Consider the following 26,156-nt stretch of genomic DNA (forward strand, 5'->3'; position numbering starts at 1 on the left):
AACGAGTGGCAAGGTAAGGAGCAAACCCAGGTCTGCCTGAATCCAAACACTCTTTTCTCCTACCCCAGTGCTGTCTTTGTGGGTCATCTATGAGCCCAGCTCTGCTCCTCACCCCTTCACCACCACCTTCCTATCCAGAGTGGGAATGCAGCTCCAGCAAGCTCTCTGGGTAAGGAGAGGCTATCTTCTGCAAGCACAGCCCTTATTAGTATGTACATATAAATGAGGTACACCCCACCCCCCAGGTATGGAATATATTTCACTGTAGGGAGTAGAGCTCATCACCTGTAGCTAAGAAGATGAGGCTGGATTTTCTGAAAATCCCAAATGGGCCCATAGGAATGAAGTCTCTCTGCCTTTCCTAGAACCCACTGCTGCTGGGTGCTAGGATGGTAAAACTTAAACCAAAGGATGGTGTATGCTCCATCACACCATGAGAAAGACAGTACCTTTAAGGCAGACAACCCTAGCTGAAGTTTCCATAGCCCCTCTAGCTATGCAGAGAGGGTAGCAACTCAATACCTGAATCATTCGCATCCACACTTACAAGATTAAGCACCCATTCCCTGTGCTATAGTACAAGGTTAACCCTTCCCTTGCACTCATTACAGGATCTGCCTCTTATCAAATGCTATGCAAGCTGATTATTATAACTATTATGCCATTATAATAACATTATTGCACTTTTTTCCTGCACTTAACATCTGTTGGCTGATAGGTTTAACTGGTACATAAGCAATAATTACTCAGTGCTCTCTCCTTTCCAACCAAGCCTCTAGTGTGACTCTTAAAGCTAAATCCAACTGCAGCAAATGCCCAGGCCCAGCAGCAGTGGGAAACATGGCTCATGTGGGCTCAACCACCAAATTTCCAGCGGTCACAGTACCAGAAACAGAGGCTCTGCTAGGTCCCTAATTGTTGACACACTCCCCCATTCCTCGGAAGGTGATGGAATTTGGCGGAAACACCAAGCAGCAAGCAATTTATTGTTGAAAACCCCTACAGGGTCAGAGGAGTCGTGTACAGGCCTCAGTACTGCAGAGGGACAAGCAGTACCAAATCACAATGCTACACACCACAGCAAGAGAAGGAGGAAAGGAAAATGCATTTCTCCACTGGGAGCTCTCATATAAATGGTTCCCACAGAGCCATTCTGCCTGCTTCCCTATACACACTTCTTGGCAACTGCTGGTAAATTGGCAACAGAAAGAAGAAGAGGGAACAGAGGGCTATCTTCAGGCCCCATTTTGAAGCTAAGAAATCCGTCAACCTGGCTGCTGGGCCTTCTTCATGCAGAGCCCACCAGGGGCCAGGATGCAGCCTGGAGTCCAAAATGGAGAAGCAAGTCCCACTTCCGGTCAGCCGAAGCCCCTGACACAGTATATATATGTGACTATATATGTCACGCTACATATGACAAAGTAGAGAAAGATGTGAGATTCTATGACTACAGAATATCAATATGCCTGAATTACACGTTAGCCTTATTAAAGAAAAGGCAACCCATAGCGAGGCTGCATAAAAAACACATGATAAAACAAACCCCACCAGGAGACCAGGGCTGCCCCTCTTTGTTCTCTACCCTGTAATACACAGGGCTCTTTTTTTTTTTTTTTAAAGGCGGAGAGGGGGCGGAAGGTTATTTGAATTTAAATTACCCATGAACACTATAATCTGTGTGCAAGGAGAAAAGGAACATTCAAGAGTGCCAAGCGCAGGCCTTTGGGACATGTGTGGCCGAGGCAGTAGTAGCCCACAGGGCTTTCTCCTTCAGCCTCAGCTTGCTACTACTCTCATCACTTGGGAGCAAGCAAGCCAGCAGGCATGGCCCAGGCAGCACAAAGGGGCACTGTCTCCTAGGTCTAGGGAGAAGATTGTCCTCTCAGAAGGAAATTAGTATGAAGCAACAAAAAATGCACAAGACCAGTCATCCACAGAAGTAACCCATCTGAGAAGGGAGTTTGGAAAGGTGTTTCTGTCTCTCTCACCACTATATTCTCATGGCCAAACAGTACCTGACACATAGTGGGCGCTCAGCAAAAAACTGTAGATTTGGGGCTTCCCTGGTGGTGCAGTGGTTAAGAATCCGCCTGCCAATGCAGGGGACACAGGTTTGACCCCTGGTCCGGGAAGATCCCACATGCCATGGAACAACTCAGCCCATGCACCACAACTACTGAGCCCGCATGCTGCAACTACTGAAGCCTGCACACCTAGAGCCCGTGTTCCGCAACAAGAGAAGCCACTGCAATGAGAAGCCTGCGCACCACAACGAAGAGTAGCCCCCACTCGCCACAACTAGAGAAAGCCCATGCACAGCAACGAAGACCCAATGCAGACAAAAATAAATGAATTTATTTTTTAAAAAAACCAAAACTGTAGATTCAATGGTAGCCAGAAAGCCTACTTAGGTTGCAACAGATTGAGGAGAGCTAGAATCTAGTTGTTCCTACTGTAACCTGTGGTAAAAGAATGACTGTGGTCTGCAAAGGATACATAAAAGGGAATCTAGAGAATAAAAATGAATCTCTCTCCAATACATTCCTGGTGCCCGAACAGACTGACGAGTGTATTTTGGTCAGAATACAGATATAGCCCTAGAAGAACAATGCTGCGAGGAAAGGAGAGGAGAGGGAAGGAGACAGGGGAATAAATAGGACGAAATATTTACTGAGTGCTTACTATGTACATATCTGAAAACTCCAGGGGGGGTTTACAAATGAAGAAATAGGAGCAGAGAGGTTAAATAACTCATCTCAAGTCTCACAGCTAGTATACCGTTTGAATCCGTGTATATCTTATCTACAGCCAAGAGCTTTCCACCATGCTTCACCTTGACTTCCTCCAGAGCTGAGTTGGCTCCCAGCTCACCTTTCCTATAGTGGAGACAATGCTCCTACCTGTGCACACAAATCAACTTGGTAGTCATGTTTCTCAGAGCTAATTAGTTAACTGAAACTGTGGCTTGATGGTCTCATGAATTTCATATGCTTAAGAGAGCCCACTGGAACTTAAACCTGGGTGAACTAGCTGAGTTTCCAGACCTGCAAAGCTGCCAAACAGTGAGGCCTTGACTAAGCCATCAGCTGGTACATATCTCTATAACAACTCTCTTCAGCATAGCACAGGTTAGGGTTAGGTGAATAAAGATAAGCTGAGCATGATCTCTGCATGCCCCCAATAAGTTCTCTTCAGAGATTGCAAAGGAGGTACCAGGAGCCTCTCCCACTCTGAGCTGTGTCAGTAATACACAGAATTCTCTTTGAAGGCAACCTTATTCTGATTTAAGTAAGAATAGAAAAGGTAAAAAGTCAAAGATTTCTGCTTAGTTCTTAGAAGCAGTTGAGCCTTCCCTCCATGGTGCTCACTGCCTCTCTGAAGCTTCCAGAGACCTTCCACACCCATGACACCAGGGGCAGCAGACTGGAAAGGGTAAGATGATTTTTTTTTTAATTTATTTATTTATTTATTTTTGGCTGCATTGGGTCTTTGTTGCTGTGCACGGGCTTTCTCTGGTTGCAGCAAGCAGGGTAGCACTACTCTTTGTTGCGGTGTGGGCGGGGCCTTCTCATTGCAGTGGCTTTTATTGTTGTGGAGCACGGGCTCTAGGCGCGCGGGCTTCAGTTGCTGTGGCACGCGGGCTCAGCAGCTGTGGCTCGCGGGCTCTAGAGCGCAGGCTCAGTAGTTGTGGCGCACGGGCTTAGTTGCTCCGAGGCATGCGGGATCTTCCCGGACCAGGGATGGAACCCGTGTCCCCTGCATTGGCAGGAGGATTCTTAACCACTGTGCCACCAGGGAAGTCCCAGGGTAAGATGATTTCCAATGTTGTATTCTGAAGAGACCAGTGGTGAGGATCAGCCAGTGTTTCTAATGGAAGTGAATACCCTGGACAAACTCAGGGGAAACTAAGAAGTACTAAAACACACTGTCTCTCAGGGTTGTCTGTTTATTTTGCCTCCCGTATGAGGGCTTTCATCAGTTAAAATTGTTTTTTTCAATGCTTAGGGAAGCTGATGATTCACCCAGGTGCACAACAGCTGCTGGGAAGACCTGTGGGAAGGGACCACCCGGCAAAGGCAGGCTGTGTATGGTGAGGAGGGTCTCCCAGGGCACTCCCAGGGAGTGCCCTACATGCCAAACCATATGCTGTCAGGATATTAATCCAAATCCATCTTGCACACTTTGCAATGTTTACTCTCTCTGGGACATGGAGCATTAAATTATATCCAAGGACTACATGAGTCCTTCCAATTCTATTCCATACTTACTTCTTTGCTCAAAAGATTTGTAACCTGGAAACAAAGCCCTCTGCCTAATAGCAATAACACTCAGCAAAGAATAGAAAACCAGACTGTCAATTCAAGCTTCCCTAAAAGGTATCGCCCCAATGGAGCTTTAATTTACCCTATCTAGAAAATGGAGAAACCTACTACTGACCCCTTTTTTCCAGAGAAGATAGGCCTATGTAACTGAGATTCCTAAAGAGGGAAAAGCTAGAGCCGAAAGAGGAAAGAGAAAACACCACAGCTCCACCCCCTGCCCCTACTGCAACAGCTCTGAAAACCTGTAAGAGAATTCCAAAAAGAGAAGGCTACCTCACTGCCGTAAGAACTTAGAGCAAGGGGCATGAATGTAAACTAAGGCTAGCCAGAACAGTCACAGCTCTACCCTGACTAGCTATATGGCCCCAAGTAAGTCATTCAGACTCCCCAAACCTCAATTTTTCACCTCTATAAAATGGGGATGTTGTAAGGATCAGATAAAACAATGTATCCAAAAGCCCTTTAAAAACAGTAAAATGTTGAACGTACTTTAGTCCTGATTGTCATTCTAAGACCCCTAAGTGAGAAGCCCTAAAACACTTCTGGGGACCAGAGAAGCAAGGCTGCCACCTCTGAGAGGCAATCTACAGTGACTGGGTCTAGGTGTTTACAGAGAAACCCATGCTTCAGGACTAAAGAGAGAACAGAGAATTTGAAGAGATCAAACTTAGGCGTGCTCAGGTACATTAAAAAAAATAACAATATATGTACATGGTTCAAATTAAAGAAAGCACACAAAGGTATACAATGAAAAGTCAGTCTCCCTCCTCTCCTGTTCTCCAGCCACACAGGGGGTCTCACCAGAGACGACCACTCTTTTCAGTTTCTCATGTATTCTTCCAGATATTCCAATTAGCTAGTTTCTACTGCAGATGAGGATACCACTGGTGGCAACACTTTCAGACCCACAAGTAATACCAAGCAGTAAGCACTGCCATGGGCCCTTAGAGACTATGAAAAGAACAGGACAGCCAAAAGAAAGATAATGCCCTCCAAGAGGCTCCATAGAGGTACAGATTTCCTTCTGGCTATTATACTGCTTTGCCCCTTGGCTGACCACATTTAGGCAATGATTTTGTACAATATATTTCCCTTTCGGTTGTGCTTGCTCATCCAGAACCCCTTCTCAGAGAAGCCATTAACAGGAATGGTCTCTGGGACTTCACACTGTACCAGCCTGACCACCAGGCTCTTAGAAGTCGACAGAAGCAAGAACAACCAACAAACCTGCCTCAGCCGAGGCTGGGCAAAAAGAGCAAAAATCACGCATGTCCCCAGGACACCATCTTTCTGGGGACAGAATACAAGGGAGGATGAAGCCCAGACCGTGCATGGTCTCTGCAGGACTCAGCTCAAGAAACTAAGTCACTACCCACAGAAAGTCACAAGATGCTCTCTACCCAAGCTAGACTTTCACCAAAACTCCCTCAAAAGCTTTCAGGTTATGCCCTCCCCTCCCTTTCTTCTTCCACAAGGAACTTAAATGTGTGAAATTTCAGCCTCTACCCAAAGGTCACAAATGGATAGTGTACAGGTCAAATCTATACCACAGATGTGCTTTGGTAGTCCTTGCGGATTTCACATTAAAATCTGGATTTCTAGCTTCTCTTGTAACATGAGATGAGAAGGCCACTAAAGCCACACTCGCCCATGGCAATAATGGGCTGAGTAGCAGCTGTCCCCCATTGAGCTCATAAGCGCTCCGGTTTGACACAGCCCAACATTCCCTGCTGCCTCACACTGTTTCTGACCCGGCCCTGGAACATCTTTGAGTTGGAGACCCTTGGTCAATGAGTGACAAAGAAGGCTGATGAACTGGTAGGCAGAGGAATTGACCAAATGGCTGGATTCCTGGATTCAAAAGCATGTATTAAACACCCTCTATGTGCCAGGAATTATGCTGGGGGCTGGATACACAAAGAAGAAGAATGAGGGATGCAGTTTCTGCCCTCCGAGAATTTCTAATCAAGTTGGGAAGATAAGACTTACTCTAAAGAATCAGACTGTTTCACACAAAGGGCTCTGGGAGTTGAGTGTGCCAGACTCACTGTGATTAGGGACCAAGGAATATTTCAGGGAAGAATTGAGATTTGAACATAACTGTTAATCATTTCTCAGGCATTCATGTATTCATTCATTCAACAAGCATTTATGGTGTCCATGTTACACTCAGCATTATGCTGGAGACAAAATAAAGCATGCCCATGTCCATGAGATCCTCATACAATAAGAGACAAAGCAATGAACAGGGTAAAGTATGCTGAATTCTATAATCAAAGTGTTGCTATGGGGATACAGATGAGTAGGTATCAGGCAAGACTGACTGAAGAAGGTGGATCTGCAGCATAAAGTAGGAAACTAAGCAGAGAGTACTCTGGACAAAAGAACTGGCAGAGACGCAAACACGCGGAATGATTACAGGACCACATGGATCAGTTTACCAGGAGCAAAGGGTATTGGTAACGGTACAGGATATAATTAAAGTGGTAGGACAGGGATACACCATGATAAGCATGAACACCAGGACAACTAATACATACGGAATTTATTTAGCAGCCAGTAAGTGCCACTGAAAGCTTCTAAACATGAGTGTTCTCCAGTCTGCACTGTATTTAGGAAGACCCTAATGGGCAGTGGTACACAATGTCCTGGAGGAAGCCTAAGGAAAAGACAGGAGGAGGCTCCTATAAAAACTCAGGTACAGTTCCAGGAAACAGAGGAAGCAGTAAGACTAGACGAGAAAGATAGTGCAGAGGCTTGTCCCAAATTTTAAGACAATGGCATTTCTTTGAAAACAATCTTTAATTTCTGGGGTTTGTTACCTATTCAGACTGGTCTTGCCCCCAAATAATGAGGGTTTACCCTATTTGCTTCATTCAGAGAAGTAAGGCACAGGCTATAGTTATGATGCTCAGGATTTTTAAAACCCCAGCTTGAAATCAATATAATGGGGGGCAGTAACTTCAGGGGCTTTTTCCCCACTCCCACCCCCATTGCTACACTGAACCAGTTGCAAATCTCACAGGAAAAGAGCCAACTTGAGCACAAAATCCGGGTCAGTGTATTTGACTATGCCCCTCTGACCTTGCACAAGGCCAGAAATGGGCATACAAATCAGAAGAAAGCTGTGACAGAAGTCAAAGTCCCCTTAATGAGCTAATGGCTTCATGTCTGGCTGAAAAGCAGAAGGCAAGAGACAAGAACACATTGCCTCAGAGGGCTGGAGGCAGACTCTGGACCAGCCAGCCCTGCTCCATTAAAATCACCATGTCAGACACTGCACAGAAAATGGAGTCCCCTGACTGGGGCAGCCAGTTAGAGAGAGCCTCAAAAAGGTGAGAACTAAACCAAGTAAGGAAAGAGATGGCAGAGAAGCTGCAAACTTCCTTGCTGTTCAAAACTTTTAGTTATTTAGCATGAGCATGATCAGTGTGATTGATAGGAATAATAAGCCAACCAACAAACACAATGATGCGATGGTTAAGATCACACACTTGCCCAGTCAGCATAACTTACACTCTAACCAGGTCAGGAACTGGAAACTGCTGTTGCTGTCATTATTGATAATAATATATAGAGCACTTATACTGTGCCAGAGGATGCACTTTCTGCAATTCTCAATTCAGTTACAAAAGTAGCTATTACTATTCCCATTCTACAGATTATAAAATCAAGGCTTGGAGAAAATAAGTAATTTGTTCACAATCTGAAATCTAATAAGTAAATAGCAGAGTAAGAAACCAAGCGAGCTGACCCATGAGTGGGTTTTTTTTTCAACTGAAGTATAGTTGATTTATAATGTTGTGTTAGTTTCAGTACGTATATATTTATTCTTTTTCAGATTCTTTTCCATTATAGGTTGTTCGTTTGTTTGTTTTGGCCTCACCACACGGCAGGCAGGATCTTAGTTCCCCAACCAGGGATCAAACCCGTGCCCCCTGCAGTGGAAGCATGGAGTCTTAACCACTGGACCACCAGGGCAGTCTCTCCATTATAGGTTATTATGAGATACTGAATATAGTTCCCTGTGCTATACAGTAGGTCCTTGTTGTTCATCTGTTTTATATATAGTATGTGTACCTGTTAATCCCAAACTCCTAACTTATCCCTCCCGGCCCCTTTCCCCTCCTGTAACCATACATTTGTTTTCTATGTCTGTGAGTCTGTCTGTCTTGTAAATAGGTTCACTTGTATCATTTATTTTAGATTCCACATATAGGTGATATCATATGATATTTGTCTTTCTCTGACTTACTTCACTTAGTATGATCATCTCTAGGTCCATCCATGTTGCTGCAAATGACATTATTTCATTCTTTTTTATGGCTGAGTAATATTCCATTGTATATATATACATACATATATATATATATATATATATATATATATATATATATATAAAAAACACATCTACTTTATCCATTTATCTGTGTTGGGACACTTTGGTTGCTTCCATGTCTTGGCTATTGTAAACAGTGCTGCTACAAACATTGGACCCCTGAGTGGTTTTAAACCACCTGACATACCATTTATTCCTTCACTTTCTTTTTCTTTTAGAAATGTTTTAAAGGTTTGCTTGGATCACAAAATAAGGTCCACTGGTTCACTGGCTCCATTCTTCACAGAACACACAGCAGTCTGGCCTGGGAACTACTTCACTGCTTCTACAACAAGTGGAAACTTCAAATCTATTTCCTTTGGGATAAGAGCAAAAGGAAACACACTTCAACATAAATAGGAGAAAAATCAGGGCTTCCCTGGTGGCACAGTGGTTGAGAATATGCCTGCCAATGCAGGGGACATGGGTTCAAGCCCTGGACCAGGAGGATCCCACATGCTGCAGAGCAGTGAAGCCCGTGCGCCACAACTACTGAAGCCCACACGCCTAGGGCCTGTGCTCCACCCCAGGAGAGAAGCCACCGCAATGAGCAGCACGCGTACCGGAGCAGGGGGTGGCCCCCTGCTCACCACAGCTGGAAGGAGCCCATACACAGCAACAAAGACCCAACACAGCCAAAAATAAATAAATTTTTTTTAAAAATCAGCATGACAGCCAAAAACCTCACTGGTGAGAGTTGTAAGATAATAAACAAGGCAGTCAGTGGAGGCAGGGCCTTCTCCCTCCCTAGAGATTTTTAACTGCAATAATATCTTGCATCTTTACAAGGCTCTAAATAATTCTAGCAACATCTATGGCCATCTTCTGTGAGCTCTCTGGCTTGAGTCTTGGCTCTGCCACTAATACACTGGTGGCCCTAAAAAAAGTATATGGCCCATTTCACTTCTCTGGGGCTCCTTTTATCAGTAAATAGGAACCAATGGAAAGCAAAATTGAAGCCCTGGGTGGCGACAGAACTAGAAGGGTACCTCCTCTTTACTCACCCAAGGAACCACAAACAGCCATCCCTTGGATCTGAACAAGACTCAGTCCTGATGTTTGTAATGAACTTGATATAAAGACCCCCTAGGATGATCTCTTCTAGCACAGAAATACCGTGAATTTAGACTTTAGCAGCTGGGCCCAGGGGTGGAGATTTTGCTTCACGAATATAATCAAATTCAACCCTCATGAGTACGAGATGCAGAGGGTCACAAAATCAACCTTAAAATCCTTCTTAAGGAGCTGGCCTTTTATGCTTCCAATGTCTACTACTCACTGGATTCAAAGCATGACCAATCAATGTTTTCTGTATTGACTGTCCTACTTTATGTTTCTTCCACTGAACTAAAGCCTGCTAGTTTTCTACAGTTTGGTCAGACAGATGCCCTCCTTGGGAGACTCATAGAAATGAGAAGCATAAGCATGAAACTATTCACAAATGTAAAGAGACATCCATTTAAAAGTCCACTAGCATCAGCCTTCCTCACCAGACCTTTGGGATGCATCTCTCATTCTTCTTCCCATTTCTAGAACTCCTCTCTCTCACAAGACAGAAAGGGCAGGCAACTTGCAGAAAGGGAAGTGGCAAGACATGGATCAATTCATTGACAGCTGTACGTTTCTCTACCTGTGATGATAATAAGTGGTAATTAAAAGGCATAATCAAGAATACTTTCAGTCAAGCACTCCCTCTGGCAAGAGCACCAGAATCACAACTAACTGCTGAACAATCATTGACAGGATGACACCGGAACTCACCAAATAAGATACCCCATATCCAAAGACAAAGGAGAAGCCACAATGAGACAGTAGGAGGGGCACAATCACAATAAAATCAAATCTCGTAACTGTTGGGTGGGTGATTCACAGACTGGAGAACACTTATATGACAGAAGTCCACCCACAGGAGTGAAGGTTCTGAGCCCCACGTCAGGCTTCCCAACCTGTGGGTCCAGAAATGGAAGGAGGAATTCCTAGAGAATCAGACTTTGAAGGCTAGCAGGATTTGACTGCAGGACTTCAACAGGACTGAGGGAAACAGAGACTCCACTCTTAGAGGGTAAACAAAAGGTAGTGTGCACATCAGGACGCAGGGGAAGAAGCAGTGACCCCAGGGTAGACTGAACCAGACCTACCTGCTAGTGTTAGAGGGTCTCCGGCAGAGGCAAGGGGTGGCTGTGGCTCACCATGAGGACAAGGACACTGGCAGCAGAAGTTCTGGGAAGTACTCCTTGGTGCGAGCCCTCCCACAGTCCGCCATTAGCCCAACCAAAGAGCCGGGTAGGATCCAGTGTTGGGTTGCCTCAGGCCAAACAACCAACAGGGAGGGGACCCAGCTCCACCCATCAGCAGACAAGCAGATTAAAGTTTTACTCAGCTCTGCCCACCAGAGTACCAGCCAGCTCTACCCACCAGAGCACCAGCCAGCTCTACCCACCACCAGTCCCTCCCATCAGGAAACTTGCATGAGCTTCTTAGATAGCCTCATCCACCAGAGGGCAGACAGCAGAAGCAAGAAGAACTACAACCCTGCAGCCTGTGGAACAAAAACCACATTCACAGAAAGACAGACAAATGAAAAGGCAGAGGACTATGTACCAGATGAAGGAACAAGATAAAACTCCAGAAAAACAACTAAATGAAGTGGAGATAGGCAACCTTCCAGAAAAAGAATTCAGAATAATGATAGTGAAGATGATCCAGGACCTCGGAAAAAGAATGGAGGCAAAGACTGAGAAGAGGCAAGAAATGTTTAACAAAGACCTAGAAGAATTAAAGAAGAAACAAACAGAGATGAACAATACAATAACTGAAATGAAAAATACATTAGAAGGAATCAATAGCAGAATAACTAAGGCAGAAGAACGGATAAGTGACATGGAAGACAGAATGGTGGAATTCACTGCTGCGGAACAAGATTAAAAAAAATAATTATGAAAAGAAATGAAGACACACTAAGAGACCTCTGGGACAACAATAAATGCACCAACATTCGCATTACAGAGGTCCCAGAAGGAGAAGAGAGAGAAAGGACCCGAGAAAATATTTGAAGAGATTATAGTCGAAAACTTCCCTAACATGGGAAAGGAAATAGCCACCCAAGTCCAGGAAGCACAAAGAGTCCCAGGCAGGGTAAACCCAAGGAGAAACATGCCAAGACACATAGTAATCAAACTGACAAAAATTAAAAACAAAGAAAAATTATTGAAAGCAACAAGGGAAAAACGACAAATAACATACAAGGGAACTCCCATAAGGTTAACAGCTGATTTCTCAGCAGAAACTCTACAAGCCAGAGGGAGTGGCATGATATATTGAAAGCTATGAAAGGAAAGAACCTACAACCAAGATTACTCTACCTGGCAAGGATGTCATTCAGATTCCATGGAGAAATCAAAAGTTTTACAGACAAGCAAAAGCTAAGAGAATTCAACACCACCAAACCAGCTCTACAACAAATGCTAAAGGAACTTCTCTAAGTGGGAAACACAAGAGAAGAAAAGGACCTACAAAAACAAACCCAAAACAATTAAGAAAATGGTCATAGGAACATACATATCGATAATTACCTTAAACGCGAATGGATTCAATGCTCCAACCAAAAGACACAGGCTTGCTAAATGGATACAAAAGGAAGACCCATATATACGCTGTCTACAAGAGACCCACTTCAGACCTAGGGACACATACAGACTGAAAGTGAGGGGATGGAAAAAGATATTTCACGCAAATGGAAATCAAAGGAGAGCAATACTCATGCCAGATAAAACAGACTTTAAAATAAAAAATGTTACAAGAGACAAGGAAGGACACTACATAATGACCAGGGGATCAATCCAAGAAGATATAACAATTATAAATATACATGCACCCAACATAGGAGGACCTCAATACATAAGGCAACTGCTAACAGCTATAAAAGGGGAAATCGAGAGTAACACAATAATAGTGAGGGACTTTAACACCTCACTTACACCAATGGACAGATCATCCAAACAGAAAATAAGTAAGGAAACGCAAGCTTTAAATGACACAATAGACTAGATAGATTTTTTTTTAATTCCTGATTAGCAATTCTTTCTTTCTTTTCTTTCTTTCTTTCGTTCTTTTCTTTCCTCCCTCCCTCCCTCCCTCTCTCTCTCTTTATGGATGCATTGTGTCATCATTTATTTACAGGAAGCCCCAACCAGATAGATTTAATTGATATTTATAGGACATTCCATCCAAAATCAGCAGATAAGGGCTTCCCTGGTGGTGCAGTGGTTAAGAGTCCGCCTGCCAATGCAGGGGACATGGGTTCGAGCCCTGGTCCAGGAAGATCCCACATGCTGTGGAGCAACTAAGCCCATTGCCACAACTTTGACCCTGCACTCTGGAGCCCATGAGCCACAACTACTGAGCCCACGTGCCACAACTACTGAAGCCTGTGTGCCTAGAGCTCGTGTTCCACAACAAGAGAAGACATCGCAATGAGAAGCCCACACACCACAACGAAGAGTAGCCCCGGCTCACTACAACCAGAGAAAGCCCTCGTGCAGCAACAAAGACCCAGAGCAGCCAAAAATAAAATAAATAAATGAATAAATTTATTAAAATAAACAGCAGATTACACATTCTTCTCAAGAGTACACGGAAATTCTCCAGGACATATCACAGGTCACAAATCAAGCCTCAGTAAATTTAAGAAAACTGAAATCATATCAAGCACATTTTCTGACCACAACACTATGGGACTAGAAATCAATTACAGGGGAAAAGACATAAAAAACACAAACACAAGGAGGGTAAACAATACATTACTAAATAACCAACAGATCACTGAAGAAATCAAAGAGGAAATCAAAAAATACCTAGAGACAAATTACAACAAAAAAACGATGATCCAAAACCTATGGGATGCAGCAAAAGCAGTTCTAAGAGGGAAGTTTATAGCAATACAAGCCTACCTCAAGAAACAAGAAAAATCTCAAATAAACAATCTAACCTTACACCTAAAGGAACTAGAGAAAGAAGAACAAACAAAACCCAAAGTTAGCAAAAGGAAAGAAATCATAAAGATCAGAGCAGAAATAAATGAAATAGACAAAGAAAACAATAGCAAAGATCAATAAAACTAAAAGCTGGTTCTTTGAGAAGATAAACAAAATTGATAAACCATTAGCCAGACTCATCAAGAAAAACAGAGAGAGGACTCAAATCAATAAAATTTGAAATGAAAAAGGAGAAGTTACAACAGACACCACAGAAATACAAAGCATCCTAAGAGACTACTACAAGCAACTCTAAGCCAATAAAATGGACAACCTGGAAGAAATGGACAAATTCTTAGAAAGGCATAACCTTCCAAGACTGAACCAGGAAGAAATAAAAAATACGAACAGACCAATCACAAGTAATGAAATTGAAACTGTGACTAAAAATCTTCCAACAAACAAAAGTCCAGGACCAGATGGCTTCACAGGCGAATTCTATCAAACATTTAGAGAAGAGCTAACACCCATCCTTCTCAAACTCTTCCAAAATATATAAGAGGGAGGAACACTCCCAAACTCATTCTATGAGGTCACCATCACCATGATACCAAAACCAGACAAAGATACTACAAAAAAAGAAAATTACAGACCAATATCACTGATGAATATAGATGCTAAAATCCTCAACAAAATACTAGCAAACAGTATCCAACAACACATTAAAAGGATCATACACCATGATCAAGTGGGATTTATCGCAGGAATGCAAGGATTCTTCAATATATGCAAATTAATCAATGTGATACACCATATTAACAAATTGAAGAATAAAAATCATATGATCATCTCAACGGATGCAGAAAAAGCTTTTGACAAAATTCAACACCCATTTATGATTAAAAACTCGCCAGAAAGTGGGCATAGAGGGAACCTACCTCAACATAATAAAGGCCATATACGAAAAGACCACAGCAAACATCATTCTCAATGGTGAAAAACTGAAAGCATTTCCTCTAACAAGACAAGGATGTCCACTCTCGCCACTATTATTCAACATAGTCCTGGAAGTCCTAGCCACGGCAATCAGAGAAGAAAAAGAAATAAAAGGAATCCAAGTCAGAAAAGAAGAAGTAAAACTGACACTGTTTGCAGATGACATGATACTATACATAGAGAATCCTAAAGATGCCACCAGAAAACTACTAGAGCTAATCAATGAATTTGGTAAAGTTGCAGGATACAAAATTAATGCACAGAAATCTCTTGCATTCCTATACACTAATGATGAAAAATATGAAAGAGAAATTAAGAAAACACTCCCATTTACCATTGCAAAAAAAGAATAAAATACCTAGGAATAAACCTACCTAGGGAGACAAAAGACCTGTATGCAGAAAACTATAAGACACTGATGAAAGAAATTAAAGATGACACAAACAGATGGAGAGATATACCATGTTCTTGGATTAGAAGAATCAATATTGTGAAAATGACTATACTACCCAAAGCAATCTACAGATTCAATGCAATCCCTATCAAATTACCAATGGCATTTTTTACAGAACTAGAACAAAAAAATCTTAAAATTTGTATGGAGACACAAAAGACCCAGACTAGCCAAAGCAGTCTTGAGGGCAAAAAAACAGAGCTGCAGGAATGAGACTCCCTGACTTCAGACTATACTAGAGAGCTACAGTAATCAAGACAGTATGGTACTGGCACAATAACAGAAATATAGATCAATGGAATAGGATAGAAATCCCAGAGATAAACCCAAGCACCTATGGTCAACTACTCTATGACAAAGGAGGCAAGGATATACAATGGAGAAAAGACAGTCTCTTCAATAAGTGGTGCTGGGAAAACTGGACAGTTAGATGTAAAAGAATGAAATTAAAACACTCCTGAACGCCATATACAAAAATAAACTCAAAATGGGTTAAAGACCTAAATGTAAGATCAGACACGATAAAACTCTTAGAGTAAAACATAAGAAGAACACTCTTTGACATAAATCACAGCAAGATCTCTTTTGATCCACTTCCTAGAGTAATGGAAATAAAAATAAACAAATTGGACCTAATGAAACTTAAAAGCTTTTGCAAAGCAAAGGAAACTACAAACAAGACGAAAAGACAGCCCTCAGTATGGGAGAAAATATTTGCAAACGAATCAACGGACAAAGGATTAATCTCCAAAATATATAAACAGCTCATGCAGCTCAATATTAAAAAACAAACAACCCAATCAAAAAATGGGCAGAAGACCTAAATAGACATTTCTCCAAGGAAGACATACAGATGGCCAAGAAACACATGAAAAGCTGCTCAACATCACTAATAATTAGAGAAATGCAAATCAAAACTACAATGAGGTATCACCTCACACCAGTTAGAATGGGCATCATCAGAAAATCTACAAACAAGAAATGCTGGAGAGGGTGTGGAGAAAAGGGAACCCCCTTGCACTGCTGGTGGGAATGTAAACTGATACAGCCACTATGGAGAACAGTATGGAGGTTCCTTAAAAAACTAAATATAGAACTACCATATGACCCAGCAATCCCACTACTGAGCATATACCCAGAGAAAACCATAATTCAAAAAGACACATGCACCCCAATGTTCACTGCAGCACTATTTACAATAGCCAGGTCATGGAAGCAACCTAAATGCCCATCAACAGACGAATGGATTAAGAAGATGTGGTACATATATACAATGGAATATTACTCAGCCATAAAGAAGGAATGAAATTGGGTCATTTGTAGAGACGTGGATGGATCTAGAGACTGTCATACAGAGTGAAGTAAGTCATAAAGGGAAAAACAAATATCGTATGTTAATGTATATGTGTGGAACCTAGAAAAATGGTACAGATGAACTGGTTTGCAGGGCAGAAATAGAGACACAGATGTAGAGAATAAACGTATGGACACCAAGGGGGGAACGTGGCGTGGGGGTGGGGGTGGTGGGATGAATTGGGAGATTGGGATTGACATATATACAGTAATATGTATAAAATGGATAACTAATAAGAACCTGCTATATAAAAAAATAAAATTAAAAAAATTAAAAAAAAAAAGAATGCTTTCAGTCTAGACAGCCAGCAAGCAGACCTCATAAACATACCCCTTCCCATTTCTGTGTAGATATGACATGTGACATGGGCTAAACATCGGACACTACCCAAAGGCTCCAATTTCTAGACCAGGAACACCTGGGCTCAGCTGTGAGCAAGGCCAAGGAGGCACCGGAGAAGCAAATGTAAAGAATAAATTCAATTCCTGCCTCTTTGGAGAAGTCCAAGTAAAAATATCTCTCCTACCTCCACCCATATTCCATTTCTTTCCGAATCTCTTATCATTAGGCTTTGAGGCAGACAGTATAGAATAACTTCAGAAAGGGACAAACAACTTCTGCTCTGAATTATTAAGAACATCAACAAGCAAAGAAATAAACATCATTCTTACTAATCCTCATGATTACAAACATCTAATGGCCAATGAGTTTACTGGGCCTGCTACACCCATTTGTTTATACCCTGTACATAACATGCTCAGTGATTAGAAACAGCTCTGCTGGTTGGAAAATGGAACTAGTAAGGACAAATCCACAGCTCTGACCCTCCTAAAAACCAGCTAGCTCCAATCTTTGCATGACAGCCATTAGCTAGAGCCAGCCATCTCATAAGAGGCCCAAACAGAAGAGGGTAACAAAGGCACTATCCCTAAGGCATCTACAACATGTAAGACGTTACTCAGTGATCTCTTCAACAGCAGGAACTCTCTTTTCACAACATTTTCCATTGGGCTTGGCACCTAGTAGGGCCTTGAGAAAATAAGTTGAATGGCTGATTATCCTGCTGATGATTGCAGACTCCTGAGGAGTGGGGATGGGCAGCAGAGTCAACAAAAATAGCTCTAGAATCAGAACTGGATTTAAAGACTGACTACACCAAACTTTTTGACCTTGACCAAATCACTTAACCTCACTAAGCTTCAGTTACTTCATCTGTAAAATGGGGATAATACCAACTATCTTACAAGGTTGATGTGAGGACTGAATGAGATAATATTCTCCTGCTTTCACTAGTTTGGTGTTTGAGGTGTTGAAAAAGCTTATCGTAACAGCTAGAATTTCTAGATAGAAAACAAGCCTTGATGACTGTATTAGTGAGACAATATAGGATAAGAGCATGCATTCTCAATGAGGGCAAAATCACCCCCAAAGGGGTGAAAACTGATTCTTGGGGAAGAAAAAATCTTAGATATCACAACAGTTTGTGGCCCTCCAAAGAGCCACAGTACATAAACAGATACACAGTACATCTGTGGTATTAAAATTCCACTGACTGGAGGCAGGGGGGCAATTAGGGAAAAAAATGTCTCAAAAGGTGCTAATGAAAAAAGGTTGAGAAACACTTGATTAGATGTCCAAAGGGACAACCCAGTTTCCTCAAGAACCTCATCATACTGGCACCTAATCTTGCACTTCCGGCCTCCAGAACTGTGGAAAATAAGTGTTATTTAAACCACCCAATCTATGGTATCCTGTTATAGCAACCCATAATTGACTAAGTCACTTCTCAATGCCTCAAATAGTGCCTAGGACACTATTAGGAGAATGAAAGCAGACATGGCCAGCCAACATAACCACACCCTTGTGTATCAGTCTGGGCTAAACATAGTTCAGTTGCTCCTGGATTCTCACTATCTCCAAGGTAGAAAATTGCACAAGTGAGGATGTTTACAGGTTTACACAAGTTTACAGGTGTAAACTCTTCACAAATCAGGAAAATTCTGACAGGTTCTTCACATGTGTCCTGAGCAGCCTGACTCTTTTATGAGGTTTTCATCCCAAAGACAAACTCAATTACTGCTGAAGCTAGTAATCTGGGGTTACCAGCCCCTGGTGACAGCCCCACCTGAACAGGCTATCCTCCTCCCCTACTCAGCAGTAAAACCCTTGGTGAAAGTAAATAAAGAAAAGGGCAGGATATTCCTTCCTTATAATTAAAATAAGAAGCTCTATGTTATGGAAGACTAAGGCTTTCAGCTTAAAGCCAACTCAGAGAAGGATAAAGCATTCATCCTTGCTCAGAAAGGAAAAGATTAGCTCCACAAGGACAGGTCTCCAAATTGACACCAAATCCAGGCATTAGAGATTCCTGTGCTACAGAGCGTGATCTAAGCACCAGCTGAGGCCCCAGAGAAAAATCCCCAGCAATCCACAACCAAGGGGCTGGCATTGTAAGAATGTTCAGATTAGCTCTCCTGAAAAGAGGCTTACTCCAAGAAACTGGCAGATGGCCTCCACAGCACAGCTTCACTCAGGAAAGGATAGAAAATGAATGAAAAATAGAACTACCATACAGCCCAGCAATCCCACTACTGGGCATATACCCTGAGAAAACCATAATTCAAAAAGAGTCACGTGGGCTTCCCTGGTGGCACAGTGGTTGAGAGTCCGCCTGCCGATGCAGGGGACATGGGTTCGTGCCCCGGTCCGGGAAGATCCCACATGCCGTGGAGCAGCTGAGCCCGTGAGCCATGGCCCCTGAACCTGCGCGTCCAGAGCCTGCGCTCCGCAACGGGAGAGGCCACAACAGTGAGAGGCCTGTGTACCGCAAAAAAAAAAAAAGAGTCATGTACCATAATGTTCATTGCAGCTCTATTTACAATAGCCAGGACATGGAAGCAACCTAAGTGTCCATCAACAGATGAATGGATAAAGAAGATGTGGCACATACATACAATGGAATGTTACTCAGCCATAAAAAGAAACAAAATTGAGTTATCTGTAGTGAGGTGGATGGACCCAGAGTCTGTCATAAAGAGTGAAGTCAGAAAGAGAAAAACAAACACCGAATTGGGAGACTGGGATTGACATGTATACACTGATGTGTATAAAATGGATGACTAATAAGAACCTGCTGTATAAAAAAATAAATAAAATTCAAAAAAAAACCCTATCATGAGTACCATTAACTGAGACCACTCCCTGGCTCTACATTTCCTAAACTATAAAACAGGTTTAAGAATATCTACACCCCATAAAAATAAAAAAGAAAAGAAAAGAGAATACCATATGCTAACTCATATATGGAATCTTAAAAAAAAAAATGGTTCTGAAGAACCTAGGGGCAGGACAGGAAGAAAGACGGAGACATACAGAATGGACTTGAGGACATGAGGAAGGGTAAGCTGGGACGAAGTGAGAGAGTGGCATGGACATATATACACTACCAAATGTAAAACAGCTAGTGGGAAACAGCCGCATAGCACAGGGAGATCAGCTCTATGCTCTGTGACCACCTAGATGGGTGGGATAGGGAGGGTGGGAGGGAGACGCAAGAGGGAGGGGATATGGGGATATAGGTAAACATATAACTGATTCACTTTGTTATACAGCAGAAACTAACACAATATTGTAAAATAAAGCAATTATACTCCAATAAAGATGTTAAAAAAATGAATGAAGAAAAAGACAGGAGGCAGGATGAGAAGGTCTGAGCATGAATCCACAAACATAAATGAAATAACAATTAGAAGGCATCCACCTATATGGAAAAAGGCACAACTTTCCTTTACAAACGCTCCTGTCTTTTTGAATATTCTCATTTATAGCAAATCTTCATTCTTTGAGGGTGAAAACAGTTATTGCATTCCTATGTCCCAAGAGCTTTCATATTACTACCTCATTTAACCACTCTTTAAAATATTATTCCCATTTTTATCCATTGGAAAAACCAACCCTACGAGGTGAAAGAACTTGTCCAAGGTCATATGGCTAATAAGAAATAGATTCAGAATCAAAACTCATGTTCAGGGGCTTGTCTGGTGGCGCAGTGGTTAAGAATCCACCTGCCAATGCAGGGGACACGGGTTCGAGCCCCAGTTCAAGAAGATCCCACATGCCATGGAGCAACTAAGCCCGTGCACCACAACTACTGAGCCTGCGCTCTAGAGCCCACACACCACAATTACTGAGCCTGTGCGCCACAATTACTGAAGCCCACGCGCCTAGAGCCCATGCTCCACAACGAGAAGCCACCACCACAGTGAGAAGCCCGTACACTGCAACGAAGAGTAGCCCCCACTCGCCGCAACTAGAGAAAGCCGGCGCGCAGCAACGAAGACCCAATGCAGCCATAAATAAATAAATTTTTTTTAAAACTCATGTTCAGGGAATTCCCTGGCAGTCAGTGGTTAGGACTCTGCCCTTTCACTGCCGAAGGCCCGGGTGCAATCCCTGGTAGGGGAACTAAGAGCCCACAAGCCACGCCATGTGGCCAAAAAAAAAAAAACTCATGTTCACCACTAGGTCCACTTCAAATGAACTGTTAATTCATCTGAAGTCAAGGGACAGGACTGCTTACCCATGCCATTTGGGGTTTAAAAAAAAAAAAAGTATGGTATCATGTATTAATGAAACTGATCTCTCATATGGTTCAAAAATGTCTCTGTCAGAGTTGGATTTTCAAAACTACTTTGTTCAAAGGCCATATCAAAAAAAAATTTTTTTTTATATGGGAATTCCCTGGCAGTCCAGTGTTTAAGACTCCACTTCCAATGCAGGGGACACAGGTTCGATCCCTGGTCAGGAAACTAAAATCCCATATGCCAGGTGGTGCGGCCAAAAAAAACAAAAACAAAAAACAAAGGCCATATCACTTAAGTGATGCCACCCACAACCCCGTCCACTTGCACCTACACATACCATTCTAAAGGAGAACAAGACTCATTGAGAATTAAGTTCTGGCATGTTCATTTCAAACCCTTTTTTTTAACTTTCAGTTTCACTTCATTATCCTTTTCTCCTGTCAATGAAACACACCAGGGCTCAAAATTGGCCTCTGCAGAGAATAGCTCCTATTCAAAGACAGCAGGAAAGGTGAAGAAAGCAGGAATCAGAGGGCAAGGCAATTTCTCATTCCTGAGCTACCACATCCCCACTAACATACTCCCCATTCCCATCGTCTGTAAAATGGGAGCAATAAGTCTCTTCTGTTGCCAATTTCATCAGAACAGCACATGTATTAATTAGCTGATAAAATTCACCAAACACTCAAAAGAAAGGTAAAAATAAATCTGGTGTGGCAACACCTTTAAAACCCAAGGTCCATGTTCTCAACTGAAGCCACAGACCAAGTCCTGATCCATTTTGAACAAACATCAATCCTAATATCCTCATGTCCTGACTCCCATCAAAATCCTATCCAATCTCCAAATCTGGCTAGTTTTATCATAAAAGAAAAGAGCTTGGGTAGGTTGGGAGCTAAAAACACACACAGATACAAAACACATCTTTCCCACTGTCAAAACAAACACTGTGTTTATAAAAATCAATTTCTTCTCTTAGCAAACATGTAGGATTCATTCCTTACCTGCCTACCTAGTCTGGGTTTAATCTAACCCCCTCAATCCCCCAAAGCAGTCTGCCTTTTTGTTTTGTTTTATTTAGGCCAGAAAGCCAGCTGGACCTGAATCGAGGCTAAGCATTTAAAAGTATCAGAAAATTGATCTTACATATGAATCATATTTTTTAAATTATTATTATTTTTTAAGGCATCAAACAGCCCTCTAGCTCCTTTAGTGCAAAGAAAACCCCCACTGGCCTCTTAGGTGCTGGGCATTTCCTGACTCCTTGTTTTTCCCACATGGGGCTCATATTTCAAATGATTTTCTTCCGCCTTCTTTGGCAGAGAATTTCAAAGCGAGGATTTCTGGACCACCTAAATCAGAACCACCTGGGAAGGATTGCAGGTGCCCATGCCCCACTTTACCCGAAATTCCTGTAAGTAAAATCCAGGGATATGCACAACCTTCTGGGTGATCTGAAACACACCCAAGTCTCTAACCCCTACTTTAAAGGCAAGTATTTCATCTACCAGGGCAAAGGATAACACAAGACAGGAGTGGAAATACGACGCGGGTAGGGCTCAATTCCACATGGTGAAGAGACACCAGAATGTCAACACTGGAGCAGCTGGACAAATGCAGAAACTGAGGCCGGGAAAAGGGAACAGGGAAGGGAACTAAAACAGATGCGAAGCCAAAAGCCCGTCTCGGAGGCCCACTGCCTCATCTCCTGGCCTTTAAACAGGGTTACGGGAGACGTTTTGAGAGGGAAAAGTAGGGAAGGCAGCCTTGGGCTGAGAGGCCAGGTCTGAGGAAACCAGTGAGGAGCTCAGAGCCCCCTTGTACGTCCCGCTTCGCAGACACTGCAGGGGGGCGATATGCAGGGACCCCACAGCAGTACTGGGAAGGCGCCGGGGCCTCTGGCAGGAGGAGACCCGGGCAGCGCCCTGAGCCCCAAGCCCAGGCCCAGGGCCGGGCAGCCCTCACCGCCCCTACCTTCGGCTTCCCGCCCGGCAGCCGAGGGGCAGACACAACCCCCACAATTCCAGGCGGCCGCAGCGGCAACCAGCTCCCTGTACGCAGACGCAGCGGCCACCGTCAGAAGCCGTGAGCGCGCGGCTATTATGTCACTCGCCTCCACGCCCAACTGTCGTCTTCCGGACAGCGTACTACCGCCTCACTCCCTTTCCCGCACTCGGAGTTGTCAGCCCCACCCCTCCCGGCTTCTGTTAAGTCCCGCCCCCTAGCGTGTATCTGAGCAAACCTCCTGGAACTTATTTATCCCAGTATTCCTCCGCCAGCGTGAGGTACCCGCGGGCCTAGTTTTGCTCCTAAACCAGAACTTAACTTCTTTCTAGCGGAAGGATCATCAGAAAGAAGTCAGAGGTGGGCCTTCCCTAGTGGTCCAGGGGTTAAGACTCCGGGCTTCCACTGCAGGGTACGTGGGTTCGATTCCTGGTTGAAGAACTAAGATTCCCACAAGCCGCATAGTGTGGCCAAAAAGAAACCTAGAGGTGGTAGGGAGTAAAAAATCAAACTGGTGTGACTCAGTTGGGATAAAGCAGTAAGAAGTCTGAAGCAATAAACAGTCCTTAGAAAATTTATGCAGAATAGGGCACCAGCAAGTCACCTACTTTATATACTTATGTAATGTGTGAATTGAAAACGACTAATTATTTTAAAAATAAAAGTCACCATCAGCTCTAATTCCGTTCTACCACTGAATATCTTATTTATATATGCCAGGTGTTGTGTATACATTATATTTACTTCTTATAACTTCTTTTTTTTTTTTTTTTGGCTGCATTGGATCTTTGTTGCTGAACGCGGGCTTTCTCTAGCTGCAGCGAGTGGGGGCTACTCTTCGTTGCAGTGCACAGGCTTCTCGTTGCGATGGCTTCTCTCATTGTGGAGCATGGACTTCAGGCGTGCAGCCTTCAGTAGTTGTGGCTCACGGGCTCTAGGGCGCAGGCTCAGTTGTTGTGGCGCACGGGCTTAGTTGCTCTGCGGCATGTGGGATCTTCCTGGACCAGGGCTCGAACCTGTGTCCCCTGCATTGGCAGGTGGATTCTTAACCACTGTGCCACCAGGGAAGCCCCTCATAACTTCTTAAGATCAGAGCTGTCACCCCCATTTTATAGATGGGGAAGCTGTGGCTCAAAGAGGTTGAAAGACTTATACAAGTTCATACAGTCTGAAAGTGCTAAAACTGGGAATTTAAGTCAGAGAAAGGATAATCTAAACAATAAGAGCAAACAATCAACCTATCTGTTTAGTTCCTTTCCCTTTTCCATGTATCATGTGAGCTTCTAGCAGTTAATCTACTTTCTTGATTATGTTTACTTCAACCAGATGGATGATTGACTTCACAGCCATGAACAAACTTTGGTTAGTAGCCTGGGAAGAGAGAACAAGCCCCTAGGCTTCAGTGAGTAGTGCCACTTTATTAGAAAAACCTACATAAGATACTTCCCTGGGACTGGGTGGGAAAGGACAGGGAACAGCTCACTTTTCCCATGGAACACCCAGGAGGCTGGTGAGAATAGCTGGGCCCAGGAATAATTCTAGTTTGTGTCACTGCCTAGTACCATGAGGACAGATAATAAATGTTCAACAAGTATTTACTGCATCAGTGGTACATTGCATAGTGAACATATAAATTACAACTGAGCCTGACACAAGTTATAAAAAAGATATTAATAAAGTACTACAAGAGTAAGATGCTTAAAAATAGAATAACTCAAATCTCAGAATTCATACTTAAATGCATGAGCCAAGAGAAGAGTCCAACTGGACACAGAGCTGCCAACACTCACAGGAGCCTGGCTTCCTTCTTGGGACAGATCTAACGAGCTCAAATATGTGCAGAAGGAAAATTCTGTATCCCCCCAATCCCCAAACCTCTAAAAGCCCTGATTGAGAACCCCTTCCCAGGGGAACTAGCTCCAAGCTCAAGCCTATTGAGCTGCTAAAATCAGAGTGCAGGGCTGGGCCTAAGCAGATTGCCTCTACTCTTGTGGCCCCCAAACAAGGAGGACCACTGTAAAGGTGGAAAGTTTGAAATCCAAGGATCAGATTGGGTGGTGGGATTACGTTGGTCTCTTCTCTGTTTCCCTGTATTACTCTTGGAACTGAGCGGAAATAGTTTTAAATTTCCTTTTCAATAAGTAAACAAAAACTAAAAAGCCTTCTGTCCCTTACAACTCTGTTGGAGAGCTTCCAAGTTCCCTCTTTCACTCCCCAGAAGAGCAAAACCTTGGAAAGGTAAAAAGCCTGGGGAACCACCTTCAACCTTGCTACCATCAATTAAAGGAAACCACAGCAGCACCCACCCCCAGAGCCCTGGCTAGGCAGAGGGCTATGATCGATCTGGCCTACCTCTGGCCTACCTCAACAAGCAAAATGTGTGAATAGATCATTTCTCCTCTGATCAAACTTTCCCAATTAATCTCCGACAAGCCTGATACCCAGTTGTGTGAAAGCATTCCTGACATCAGGAATTGGCTCCCTGCTCTCTCTGGATGGCCCTAGAATGTTGAGTGTGGGGAGCCGGAGCCCTAGCTCTCTGTCTCACCACCCCATTGTCCTGCCCCCTCCTCTGTGTGTACCCCCCAATCCCAGCTCTCACCATACACTTTATTTTTTTTTATTTAATTAATTTATTTATTTGGTTGCAGCAGGTCTTAGTTGCAGCAGGTGGGCTCCTTAGCTGTGGCATACAAACTCTTAGTTGCGACGTGCATGTGGGATCTAGTTCCCTGGCCAGGGATCGAACCCGGGCCCCCTGCATTGGGAGCATGGAGAGTCTTAACTGCTGCACCACCAGGGAAGTCCCTCACCATACACTTTAAATCCTGCTGCCAGGAATCACTTCTGAACTCCAGACATTTTATTTACTTGAACATGAGTACTGTGCTACATGCGGTGAGGATACATCTCTGATACTATCCCGCCTGTTCTTACCCTTAAAGAGCTCAGAGTCAGATGAGAGACACAGAAATGTAAACAGATCAAATCAACACAGTCCAGCAAGGGCCATAAAACAGAAATTTTAACAAAGAGCTATAAGTTCACACTTCTGTCTATCTTTCCAGATCCCTTATGTGAATAAAACTTTT

At 43.2% G+C, this 26,156-nt stretch overlaps 1 protein-coding gene across 1 annotated transcript in view; it reads right to left on the bottom strand.

The window, feature by feature from the left end:
- The window catches only part of SIL1 (SIL1 nucleotide exchange factor), a 242,943-nt gene extending 219,802 nt beyond the window's left edge, over positions 1-23,141 (bottom strand). Inside the window, exon 1 of the mRNA XM_065874745.1 lies at positions 23,035-23,141. The gene's annotated coding sequence lies outside the window, so the exon portion shown is untranslated. The remainder of the gene's footprint in view (positions 1-23,034) is intronic.
- Positions 23,142-26,156: the final 3,015 nt, after the last annotated feature.

The sequence above is a fragment of the Phocoena phocoena genome, chromosome 3 (genome assembly GCF_963924675.1).
Source record: "Phocoena phocoena chromosome 3, mPhoPho1.1, whole genome shotgun sequence".
Taxonomy (NCBI): domain Eukaryota; kingdom Metazoa; phylum Chordata; class Mammalia; order Artiodactyla; family Phocoenidae; genus Phocoena; species Phocoena phocoena.